Below are 14,424 nucleotides of genomic sequence, written 5' to 3' on the forward strand. Positions count from 1 at the left end.
ATTTTTCCTAGGACCGGTATGACTTGGCCTTTCATCCTGTCTCGGATTATCGTTGAGTTTTGGGACACCCTGTATATGTACCACTTACTAACATCTAATTTACTGAAATATTATATTCCGTATAATACTATCCACGTAATGTTCTGTTGTGTTTATTAATGATTGCTGACAAGGTCTCATTACTGTTTATGTACATCGTCCGTACTCGTACAATCAACGTTCAGGTATTGCCATAATCGCTGCGCTTAGTGTGTGGATTTATGATATTTACGATGCTATCAGTACACAAACGTACCAACGTTGAACCAATCCGGCTGCTATAATCCCCTAGCCATCGCTTAACGTGCTCTAGGGCAGAGAGAGCCACATACATCCGCATATAACGCTACATGACTTACATTCATTACTTAAACAAATGGTAATAAAACAATATCTGAGTAACATGTAGTCCTCATCGTTAATTATAAAAATGATTCTACTAATTTTGTACACCAAAGTTTAACAAAATGTAGAGTCGACAATATGCTTGATATTCTTAGAACGATTATAATATCTCAGATAATCTGCCGATGTTAATATTCAACAATATTAAACGATAATATTAAACCAGTCGTACCTAAATCGAACAATGGAGTGCATATCGTAAACGATTCACGTTTCGTATTAATGTAGCTATTATGCAGCGGCGACGTTCCGATATGATGCTGAAACAATATCAATAAACTGGTGACGTTTCGCGAGCAGCGCCAGATGCTCGGCACACGCTGGGATTTTAATATTGATAAATTATCAACGCTCACGCAGAGGTTGAAATCTCATATTTTTTATAATGCTTTAGATTGTCACGTCGTTTAATATTACGAAGACAAAACGGTGACGCGCGTTTATTATGATGGACTGACTGACAGACGGCTCGCCCCAACTTATGAGGGTCCCGACTTTAGTAGCACCCCCGGCAAAAAACTGTTTCTAGTGGTGCGCTTCTCTAAATTAAGACAAACAGCTTTCACATAAAATACTCTTTTCTATTGCAAATGGTCCGCCTCTGGCTACGGGTGTTACACAGCATTTCCATAATTTTATTTGTTTTATAAGATTTTTCGGTCTCATATAAATAAACCGTAAACAAGTTTTTATTTTTTTTTACTTAGTTACGTCTATCAACGATCTTAGTTAGCCCAAATTGTTTGTCAAACATTTTTAGAAAAGGAGATTGTCGGTTGGTTGCCTGTGATTATTTATCGCCTACAAATTAATTATTAAAGTATATAATTACGTAAAAAAATTAAGTGTTCCATTTTATATTAATAGAGTATAAATAATATCGGTTAGATCTCTGAGTTTAATATTTATTTATAACTTAAAGTCCTTTGTTGAAATCGTAGACCGACCAAGTGTAAATTGCCTTTTTACTGCAGAAATGTCTCAGTTGGCTACACACCGGCATTGGAACTGTGCCCGATAAAATACGTATAAAATATCATTCTTAGATTTCATGCTACAGCAGACTGACTAAATTAGCGACTTATATACCCCTATAGACTTTCTTATTAAGTTTTAATTAATTGTAAATTAAATCTCGTTAATAAATCTTACATTAAACGCGAACCACATTACATTTTAAATGCCCACTGACAGCATAAAGTTGGTTCCTTTGTAATTAACGGTAGTACTTATGTACCTAGATGTGTACAAAAGAGGCTTTGGCCAACGGCTCTCTCAACCCGCATCGGACCCTTTTGGTTTAACTCAGAGAAAGTGAGATATGCTTTTAATATATCTTTTTTGTTGAAAACTTCATGTGTTTATGAAATGCGCAAATAGAAATGTGTGTCTTACGTTTCATCGCAACCGATATTGTAAAAATAATACTAATTCTAAAATTATATATGTTTATTAAAATTGTTAGGAATAAAATAAGTGAATAATAATAATTTATTTGTGTCTTGCGCATCGCCATAAATGTAAACAAAGTACAAAACAGATACAACACGGCAATTTAATTATTTTTGAAGAGAGAAATGAGCTCACGTAGGGCGTCCCAAAACGTCATACGTCAATGTCACCTAGTTGTATTTGTTGGTGTTAGTAAATTAATCTGTGTAAGAGGTCGGTGGGACGTTACGTCGCCGTACCACGTACCGGGGTGTCGGGAATATAGTGGGTCAAACAATGGTCCTCATGCAAAATGCAGACGTGAGCCACCACTTCGCCCCGGAGCGAATAGCTCGCCCGTCGAACGGAACTGCGGCTACCTGCCGCTCTACTAAACAAACGCATACATATCACCACCGCATTTTACTTTTACCTATTTAAAATTTTAAATGCGCCACTGGATTTTTTCCTCCACGCAGGTAATATATTCCCACTCGAGCGCAAAGGAATCGGAGCCTTTTAATATTTTATCTCTCCGTGTTAACATAAGGAAACTCCCATTCGAAAACTTTACGAGCAAAAAATGAGAGAGGCTAATGAGAATCGCCATGTCCTATTATACTTTTGGCGTGAGCACAAAAAAGGGAATGTCAATATTGCGTGCGGCGGAGATAATGCGAGTTCGTGTAATGATAGAGGCTCGGAGCGCGGGTCGGCCCTCGGCCACTGTCGACAGCGCCGACCACGTCTGAGCCGCGACCCGACACAAGGATTTGTTTACTAAATCTCTACACTTAATACCCCAAGGTGAATCTGTCCTCATGTCTTCATCCTTCCGCTTTTGCATAATTACATTTTACATGGAACTTGTTCGTGCTCTTGTCAAACTTCGTCATTTATTAGTAACTTTAAAGTAGTGAGCGAACTATCTTATATCACTCTGTCAAAATTCTATTACATTCAATAAATAAATACAGGCCTAAAGGAATTCGTAATGCAAAGAAAGTGAAGAAGACTACCAGTGTATCAAAATTGTAAATCCGTCTCAAACGGCCGCGTCATCTCATGTCTGTTTATTTACTTATTTAAAACTCTCATGCGTGCGTATAAATTCTTACATGTCAGTGTGTACCTACGCTCGTGGAGTAATTGAAACAAGTATTAAAGCATCTCATTAGTCAAAATTGGTTCAGCTGTTTCGTAATTAAAGGTTCACAGGCGGACTGGAGTAATCAAAAGGGTGTGATGTGCCTAGAACGCATTCAAAATCTACATATGTACACATACATGTAGGCGCATACAAATTTATCTAAAGTTAGTTTGAGTTTTATCATTCGCTTACATTTTTGTGGCAGAAAGCAATGTGGAAAGTTGCACGACCATCATACTCGTTTTATAAAAAGCAACACTGTGGAGCCTAACGTCGTAGTTTTTGGTGTTGGGGTGTTTAAAAACTAGCGATAACGTTTGGATGCAGCTGGTTTGTCAGAAGCGTCGACTCGTAAAGGTATAATGTAGCACGAGAACCAAAATTGTGGGCGGCATGCGGCTATCATGAAATTTGCACCGCTCGTGTGTGCACAGCGCACTGCATTCATTATGTATGCATGTCATGTTGTACGTGTTGTCTAAAATTGTAGACCAGTTGCATATTAATCTGCTAGTCTCAATCTTATAATTTCGATGTATTTCGTCGTCACATTTAAACAGCATAGATTTATTAGCAAATATTTTTATGATAATACAATCATTACAACGGAAATAACGAATGAGCGCATGCTTAAGAGTGCAGCGTCATTACGGTCGTAATCATATTTAATGTCTACAAAAGGCAGCCTTCACATCATTTATTTCGATGAAGTTTCATTTCGAGCTCACAATTTTTACTCAGGATATTGAATTCTGAAGCCATGAGCGCTCGCTCGGTGCAGTGCTAATTGCTACACGTCCAATGAGGCGTTTCATTATAATTAAAAGTTGGTATTTGCCATGCAAGTGTTCCTGTGTGATAAGCGGAGGAAATTAGCCACACGCGCTATTATCGCACCAAACGTATTTTGTTTTCTACAATTCCAACTGGTTTTTGTATTCCAACGTTGGAAATGTTCACCTAATTTTCCGAGTCACTTGACATTTAACGCTTGATTACTTCTAAAAACATTTAACAATTTACAGAGAGATCATACTGAGATTGCCTAGCTTGTTTGCAAAGAAATCTATTGTATATTCAACGAGATACAACCAGACGCCAGTAACCGATTGAAATGTGTTCAGTAATGTAGCTAACAAAACCAATACACGCCAAATTGCTCACAGCTCGGCTCGAAAGCAAAAAGAAAACTGAACGGTATTTTACACGAACAAAATCCGACCGCAAAAGTAATAATTTATGTACGTTGTACATTAGCCACTTAAACTTTAGCTGTGAAGTAAGAAAATAAATATTTTCAGCCTCGAAGTTATGAAAGCTGAACATTAGATAAGTTCGGGATACAATGTTTTTCTTATTAGTCGACAAGTATTGTAACTACTCGATAAGTACGTGACTACTTTCCCGCTCGTGAGCTGGCCGACAATGTCAACTTACTTGTATTTGTCTACACATCTTATGGTGCATATTAGGGTAGTAAATAAAACAAAAATTTTGGTTAATTTTGATAATGATTCCGAGAAATTATTAGTTTGTAGCCATTTGTGAAACCTGTTTTACATTATTACACTCATATTTCGCGAGATAGAAGGCACAGAAAGACATGTCAACATAAGATTTTTTTATAAAATTTTGGATTTAAAAGCACTTTGTTTGTCATGTTGTAATGTCACAATCACCGAGCCGGTTTTAACGAAATTTTGCAGCAAGGAACTGCTGAGCGAGAAAACAGAATACGACAGTTTTTATTCCGAACACTGCACTGCTCCCGGGGAAACGAGCTTTCTGTGACAAGCCGAATTCCACCCGCGCCGAGCCGCGGGCAAAACCTCTGTTTCTGATATTCATTATTATTCACAAGTAATCGTTGTTTATCTTCGTACACGTAACAGAGATAAGTACTTTAATTAGTGTAGTAAGTTGTTATTATGAGGTAAACTCATGTTACTAGTTGGATGGTGTATGGATTTTATACCGCCATTCATATATTTATGCGTAGGCCACATAAATCTATTGTCAGTAAATTTATTTTTGCAGCGCTTCGTATCCCTTGTTCTAAATTTATACGGTGTACGTAATATCATTACGTCATACTTAGGGAGGTATTTTTATAATCATCAATCAGGGTGCACCAGCTGACGTTTGACGTAGAAAATAGAAGCCGCTTTCTATGGCAGAAAATTAGTGTGTATTTTATAAACTATGGTAAGAGAGATAGACTTTCTCTTACTTTACGTAAGAGAAAACGGAAGCTTTTATACACGCTAGTTAAGTCGCAGGCTAATAAATCGATAACATATTACAATTTATTAAGAAATACCAGAAATCGGCCCAGGTTTTTTATGTCATTGTTTCCACTACTAGAATTAATAAAAATGTGTTTGATGTTGTCGATTATTTTACGAATTATTTTATTACATTACCGGCGCTTATTTCAGGGAAGGCTTAACCCCTATTTTAATCCAGCTTCTAATACTGGAAGCTCGACTAATGAAAGTGTTTACAAGTTACCCTTTCAGCGATACAGTTACTTGATTAATGTTGATCAGCAATTTCATTGAATATAAAGTACTTCTCACCAATACTTACCAGTTCCCGATTGACGATCGATAACAATGAATTCCGTCGTACATACGACATATTCCTTGTTTGAGAAAACTTAAGCTTTTATTTCTTCTTAATTCTTCCATTACATTAGAATACCCTATTATTCCCTTTTAAAAGACTACAGATATGTAAATGGAAACATTCAAATTCAATTCAAAATTTTCCATAAACGACATTCTACGTGAGCCGAGTTTAAAACATCCATTAACGTAATAATAATTCGTCCAAAGGGAATTAATTACCTATGCAAAACTTTTTCCATTATAGAGGACCTGCAAGTGTCGACAAAGCAGACTATTCAGAACTTCGTTACTGTCTTGAGTTCAAAAACTTCACGTTATTGAGACTTTTAAACAAACTACTTATTTACATAACGTTAAATAGTGAACATTTTCGTGAACGGCAAGTAAAATGCTGTTAACATTTATCTTAGCTTCTTTGTTAACGTCGGTAAAGAGAAAATTAAATAGGTATCTATGCTATAAAAATAGATTAAACAAACCTCTTTGGTTTTATAAAAGCGCGTGTGGCGTGAGTCATGGTGGCCGCTTACGCATGATACTCAAGCTATCTTACGTGCTTCGAAAAATATATCGCTCAGTTACGCCTCGCAATTTTCATCGTACGTCAGATGCCTACAGAGATGCTCTCATTTTACCCCGTCGAACGAGAGTAAACGGCACCGGAAAATGCACTTCCTGCTTTATTATTAAAACTGATTAGTGAGATAGAATGGGCGCCATTAATAGGTCGCTATATCATCATTACTTAGCGCCTTTCTTTATTATTAAATAAACAGTAATATCAGAAATCCTTATTAGCATTATTGCGATCCATTTATCACAATTGATTGCTAGCAGGTTTCATTAAAACATCTTCGAGGACAAACTCTCCAATTGCGGTAGTTCCCGCACAACTTTCCTGAATTATTAGTTGGCACCGCAGCTATATTTATCGTTGCTCGTAACGTGACTGAAATATCTGTGGTTCCGTATTTATATCTGTATATCTACCTGTAGGGTTTTAGTAAAGTCTTTATACTCATTTTGCTTTGGATACGAAAACATATTTCAAGTCATATTTGACACTTTTAGTGCGAAAAATATTTGAGTTATTGCAATTGGTTGTACCTCGGTTGTAAATAAATACGGGTGGAGGTAGGTTTCCTCAAACTCTCCATGAATCAGATCGACGGCAATATAGGTAATAGCAGCGAGGCGCCCGGCTGACCGATGAGTTACACTCGCAATTTTGCTGAATAATGAATTTTACGAGACCGCGAGCTGCCCCGTCTTTAGCAGGGGAGGCGTTCGCGTCATCCTTATACAAATCTACAACATTTAAAATGAAAATCTACTGATTTATTTCAGGCTTTAAATTGCAGAGCTCTGTAGATCCTAAACAAAGAACGAGGAGGGATTTTGTCAGTGTCGTTTGCACACTTTACAACGAGTGCAAATTATGTTTGCTCCGAGTTTTCTACTTGCGAATTTATATGCGTCTCGTTGGTGTATAATAAAACAATTTGGGTATCTTTAAGAATTTCGTACGATATTCATGTATAAAGACCGCATATATTTTTATTAATTATAACTATTGAGTAATTCAGTTGAGATAGGTATCGTTACGTTATATAAATTTATCGCGAGGAGCCTTTTCATAAAATTAATTGTTTAAAGATCAAAGTCGATGATGTAAAATTAACTTGGAACAAACTTTAGGAAATTCCTAAATCTTTGGAATAAAGCTCGTTTAATAAGTTTCGTCACTCGCTTCAAAACAGATTAGACATTCTTTGTACAACAATATGAACGTTTGGCTGTCGAGGAGAATAACTATCGCTTAGTAGCTACGCAAGTAGAGCAATAGTAATGTAAGTTTGTGATTGAATAAAACGTGGAGCAGTAGCAGTGAGAACAGTGTGAGGTATAAATTGTTGAGTGGGGCTATAATCGTAGCGGCGGTTCCGTCGTTGCAGTAAAGCTGCAGACGTCAAACATAGACGTCTCGTTGTCACACAATGCCGTGCCGCCACTCACAGTGTGACTTCGCACAGGCAGACATATTAATTGGGCTGAATAGCAACTCGCTTCACAGTTATTACTTATTGAATGTATCCACAACTACGCTACGCTTCGAATGTCTGGTATTCCGTCCGTGTACGTGATATTTTAGCGGACACAGGAGAATTGATTGGAAGTGCTACTCGAACAATCGCGCAGATTGTTTGTATGCAAATATTCTACTCCCCTTGCTGGGAGACAACTCTATTATCACAGTTATTTATTATGACCAAGGTAACTAAATGTATCCTTGTAAAAATAAACCCACTAATACATAACATACCGTTATCTAATCTTAATTCAATTCTAACTCAGAAGTTTTAGTGCCATCATTAGAATTGTCTTTGTTGCCACTAGCACAATTAACAGTTCCATGATGGAACTGCTGTATAAATCTCGAAGTGTCCCTGCGTAAACCACTACCAAGCAAAAAGCTCACAATATCTATTTACCGATTGAAATTGGAATTTCAGCGCCACATTTGCTAATTAATGAGAACTAAATTATATTCCTTAAATATAAGATTTTTTATATTTCCTCATTATAATGCGTTATGTGGGTTTGTTAAATGACTAATGACGTTGATGCTGAATTAGACGTTGAAGCTAAGTGATGTCGACACAAAAATATCCAGTAACAGTCTCAGTCAATAAAATGTCGGTCGTTTGCGCGGGATATTTGCATAATTTTGATCCCAGAGCCCAATGTGTTAATGCTACATTTGGTTTCCATTTAGAGTTCTACGAACCCCATAAGGGTAATAAAGCGTAAATGTGAAATTTCCGCTCATATTTTTGGATGATTAGTAGGAAAATGTATATAGCATCCTGCATCAATATTATTTGGCTGAGAAGACAATTAAGACGAGCAGTGAGAGATATGACAGCATATCGTCACATTACATACATACATTATTATATTTAAGGGGTTTACATTAAAAGTGATCGTTATTGTACAAGTCCAAGAAACGCATAGCTTTATCAAAGTGGCTTTGTTTTATTTTCATTGAATTCCTCACCACTCAAAGTATTTAAGCCAAGAATTTTCTGGACACTAATTTCATGTGCTTATACGACGGAAAACTGGCATTGTTCATTTAGCGCATACTCTGAGCGCCAAGCCAAACTGCAAACTATTTTGAATAAAAGCGTTAAATAAGAAGATTCCAGTCCATTACGCCGTGCCATTTTTACCATAAAACCTTTCAGGTCTTTTTTGAGCTCATGCTGGTTTGTGATGCATTAAATATATTTGTAAATACATGAATAAATTATACTTATACGTGGTATCAACGTTTGAAAATATATTAAAGTAGTTAATCGGAAAGTGGAACTGGGAAGTTGCCCCATCGCTAGAAAGGGAGGAGAAATAACACATTAAGACGATAACGTAACAGCTAAGCTTGTTTTTATGGTCGCCTTATGTCGTAAATAGTGTTGCTTTTCACCTGACCGCAGATGGTAAAAATAGGGGGTTACGTACGAATTCCCACACTAGAACTGCTACATTGAAATGGACACAGCGTCTACCCAGTGGAATTTAATGTAAAAGCCAATGGACAGACGGATGTTGGCTGTATCAATTGGGCGGATAGATTTTGGTATTAGACTTTACTTTGTATATAGTGATGATTGGATTCTTTTCAAGAAATATCTAAAACAACTAGTCTCAAATCTCGAGTAGATACTAATTATATTACAAGAAAGGTAATTGAAAAAGTTAGTGATATTCTCTCATAATAGAACGTGTCTAATGTGTCCATGTTGCGCTTGGCTATTTGAGAGGAAAATAGGATACGTCAGCTACATTATGAACTACATGAGTGAGCACAAATTTAAACTTGCAAACTAACTAAGAAGAAGCTACACAGTACACAACCTTACAGGTTATATTGTTTCGTTGAAACAAATTACTTTATGCTTTGACTTTGCAAGAATTTGTGCATAATTTGTTAAAAGAAATTAATGCTGTCGATTAAACTAAATCTGCCAGGCATTGTACATAGTTCTTGAAATATTCTAGTGGGCGATTATACTATAAAATTAGCACTTAACCTACCACTTATACGGAAAATGCATAATTCCTCAAGGTATTATCAGTTTAAACGTAACCTCGCCACTCGGGGGCGAAAAAACGTTGGCGTTATTTGATAAAAATATAATGTTAAAGAGCAGTATTAAGCACAAAGGCAATGAATGTAGGTTTGTATATATTTTTGATTACAAACGTGTGTATAAAAATCATTGTTGTAAATTGATCTTATTACGTGGATATGTGGAAGCGAAGTTTGTGGTGGGTCGTGTTTTTGCCGTGTCCCGTCGCATGTTACTTGCGGGTCTATGATGAAATCTACCAAAATCCGATACTGATCCCGCAACAAAGTCACTGTGCGTCTACTTGAAACCTTTATCCTCTTGTTTTTCACCCTAGCCACGTATTGTTTTTGTGTTAGTCCGGTGCCGGAGATCGAAAAATACAATGTGAATTGTCTTAGGTTAGTCACCTACGATGTAATTTTGATTTAACTCTTATTTTACTACACTGTTTAATTAGTACACTATAAATATGATCTTCAAGTAAAATTAGCCACAGTAAAATTATTTTCATTAAAAATATTTCGCAATTTAAAAGCTTACAGTACGTGGTAAATACTACGGTAATTTATGAAACGTAACATATGAGACACAGCTCGACGGTACGCGGCGCGGATGAGAGTAGTTGACATTAAAATTAGGGTGTGTACTTAAATTAATTCGTGACTGCAGCTTCTGTCATGTTAACGTTGATGACGCTTCGCAAATAGAAATCACACCAGTTGTGCTGGCGTTATGAACTAATAAATAAATAAGCTTATTTGACCGGGCGCCCGAAATGTGGTTGCAATTGTACTTAACAACGGGGCCGGATGATTATTATCGCGCGAACATTAAAATGAATAATTCATTGCCATTTAAATAACAAACAGTTATGATATAAGGTAATGGTTTCCACCTTAATGTTTAGGTAGTAGTTTAGTCGACTGTTATTCTGCTTATTCAGCTCCTCGAATGAAAGTTATTCTGAAATGTTAAAGCTTCCAAATGTGGTAAAACAATTTTCGATATAATTTGAACTCTGTAAGTGAGCCTACCTGGGAATGACATATCGGAACATTACGGCCTTCTCCCGCGGACCCTATATTACCTATATTAATGAAACAAACGAATAATTGTAATACGGATTGTTTGTCACAGTTTGTTGTTAAAATCACCCACATATTGTTACCGTTACAACCAGTAAATGTATTCAATACACGTTCGTTCCGCCGATTCAGTTACAATAAATGTACTTTGCGTTTTAAAACGGAATCTGAAATGAGAGTAAAGCTTTGCGAAGGAAAGGGTAAAGTTAAATTGTTTCCAAGTATTACTGACGTCATCGACATTGAGTATCTATCCGTTTATTGGGACACGTTATGAAGCTAGTATTAATTTTATATATTAGTATAATTAATCTCGTTATACGTTCGTACGCACTATTCTTTCAATCACAGCTAGACCTAATTGAGTTTATTAGTATATTTATATTAGCATATAGTTGGATTATGTACTTTAAACAGAAATTCTGATATTATTTTGTCGCCCTGTGTCCATGCAGGACATTAATTTGCTTGAAACCAAATACAACGTAAATTATGTGACTCATTATACGGGCTACATAAATAAATGGCAACAAACTTCCATACATATATATTTATATGGTCTCAGACTCACTCGATTTCTAGGCGGTTATTTTCTACAGCAAAACTGCAACAAAATCTGACCCGACCCAATATTTCAAACGACTTCCTGGTCAGCTGTCACTCATACTTGTACTGAAACAGAGCAGTTTATTTATACATGGAGTATCGATTCGTGTTTGTAAATTTATTTATAAGCTGTGATATGAAAGGCTTAAAGGATGTAAGCATGTGTCGTCGGTATCGGCCATCCCGCGTGATGCGAGACGGATATAGCGCCTCGATATGGTCCATCGCGTTTGTAACCTAGCTTCACTAGAATACTTCGACCTTTATTCACAAAGCACTGGTGCATGCACGACGTTGAACAGATTTAAATGTCTAATAAAATCAACAACCGCTCTGACCTTTATAATGCCTACGCAGTACCATTACCTCCTAATTAATTAAGAATATCATCAGAGAAAGCATTAATACACAGAAACGTATATATTAACTACGTTTTCATTTCGTGTTTGAATACTAAGCAATTTAGATCAACGAGTAATCACTTAAAAACAATGTTTGCCCGCAGCTCTTTAATGTAACCTCTAGAAGCTATAACATTTTTAATAAAAAATATCTGAATTACTTAGTACATTAGTATGACGTGTTATATAATTTATTCGCTATCACATTTCATAACAATTCAACTATATCAAAATGGCAGTAAAAAAGCCACTGGGATACTTTTATAAGCAACTTAAATGCTACGCGCTACGGTTTCTGCTACGTGATTGCTACGCTAAGTCAATTGCTACGGCGCTACGAAGCGGGCGGTACCGTTTACTGTATCAAGTTACGGGAATCAGAAAATAAAATGGCTACAGGTTAAATGTAAAAAAACTTAAAACGGATGTAAAGTCATTGTTAAAATTTATGAATGATCGACGAAGCGCTTTAAATACGATTCGATGAAAATATGTACATAGAGATTGACTGTAAATTCGTATTTAATTAAATTGCTTTCAATATGATATGACTGAATCGGAATTTTTAATTGTTCGACCAATGCTTGATGATAATATTTAAAAAGAAGAAAGGTTGTAAAATCAGTTTCGTAAGTTGATTGGTGTGGCAATATTATTCATCCATAGATATAATATGTAGATAGTTATTAAAACAGGTCAAATATACCGAGAATAGTCTAGGTAGATACTTAACAATACCAACCATGACTGCAAAATGATAAATCACTGGCCGCTTTTGTCGCAATCATCGATCAGTTGAAGAGGTCGTCAGTCGTCAAGTAGTTATTTATTCAGTTATTACTCGTCGGAACATTCTCCTCACTGGTAAATGAAGTAGTGTATTGTATGAAAGTGCAGGAACTACAGCCGGTCGTGATAAGTTCAAATGTCTTCGTAGTCGCCGACACCGTATTACAGTTGTAGGTAACATTTGCACCAGCTGTGCTGGTATTAGTTTCTCAACTGTATTGCACCGCCAACTTTGCCCGCGGCCAATAGTTTTTGTCAACAACTAAAACTTTTTTACTTTGTTATTCAATCTTAGTTTTTCTTTTAAAACCTTATACTTCAGTCTTGCTCTGGTTTGGATTACCTTTCTTCGGCGCGTTCTAGATATAAAAAGCGCGTACAAATATCCAGACCAGAAACAAATACCTATTCGGCAAGCAAATATTTGCTGTGCGACAGAAATCAAATCCCCCAAGCACAGAAGGCGGAGAATTTCACTTCCAGTCGTCAATAGAGAACTGATATTTGCTGAAAAACATTTCCGACTATTTGTGAAAGAATGAAACTGCTCGTTTAGGTGACAGCCGCTCTCTGTTTGTTAACAACCCTCACCCGCTTAGAGCAATCGACTTGAGACTCTTCACAGGAAGCTAAAGGCATAATAAGCCAGTTCGCCGTTAAAATGTTGCTACTAAACGACTATGCCAATGTTCTACCTAAGTTAATTAAATTTGCCAAAGTAATAATGTCTTCATTTACATATTGTATATTTACGTCGGTGTATGTTACATATACAATGTTGTAATGAAGCTGTTGTGTTACGTTATAATTGGGCTTCAAGATTTTTATTTATAACGAACATTCTGCGCTTTAACTGTTTTTATAATTTTTTACAAGTTTCGAGTAAATTATCAGAATAATATGTTAAGTAAACTATTTTTTAGGTTTATTTATTACTAGCTGACCCGCGCAACTTCGCTTGCGTCACATAAAAGATAATTTTCCACTTTTTGAAACATTTTTTACTGCTGCTTTGCTCGTATTGGTCATAGCGTGATGTTATATAGCCTATAGCCTTCCTCGATACATGGGCTATCTAACTCTGAAATAATTTTTCAAATCGGACCAAGTAGTTCCTGAGATTATCCGTCATTTTTGGAGCTAATTCGATTAAAATTAATATTTGGCTAAATAGTTAGAAATTAAGAATGACGCAATAAATATTTTTGGAAATTCTGCCTTAACGGGGGTGAAAAAGTTTCTATGAAACTACGTCGGTTTTGAAGCTAAATCTATAAAAATTTAAGTTGTTTAGCAAGCAAGTGGTCATTATCTCCTGGTAACTGTGAAAAGGTTTATAGAGAGTTTTTATAGTTTATAGAGCCGTTTTTTTGGCCTAGTTCTAATCGGAAAATAGATCACACAGCTACCAGGAGATCATGACTAATTGGTGTTGTTATTTCCATATTCTGTTCTTCTAGCATGTTCGAACACGGTTGAGCGGGATAAAATGTATCCTATGTCCATCTCCTGGCTCTAAGCTACCTCCCTACCAATTTTCAGCCAAATCTGTTCTGCCGTTCTTCAGTTATAAGTGGTGTAACTAACACGACTTTCTTTTATATATATAGATTTGCGAGTTAAATTTTGATCTTAGGACGAGAAGGGTGGCAGCGTGCGGACTATGTATATTAGTAATATACTACCATGTAAGAGTCTATAACGACATTGTTATTAATTGGCAAAAAAGCCAACACGTCTCAAGACAATTGC

This window comes from Anticarsia gemmatalis, chromosome 8 (genome assembly GCF_050436995.1).
Source record: "Anticarsia gemmatalis isolate Benzon Research Colony breed Stoneville strain chromosome 8, ilAntGemm2 primary, whole genome shotgun sequence".
Lineage (NCBI taxonomy): Eukaryota > Metazoa > Arthropoda > Insecta > Lepidoptera > Erebidae > Anticarsia > Anticarsia gemmatalis.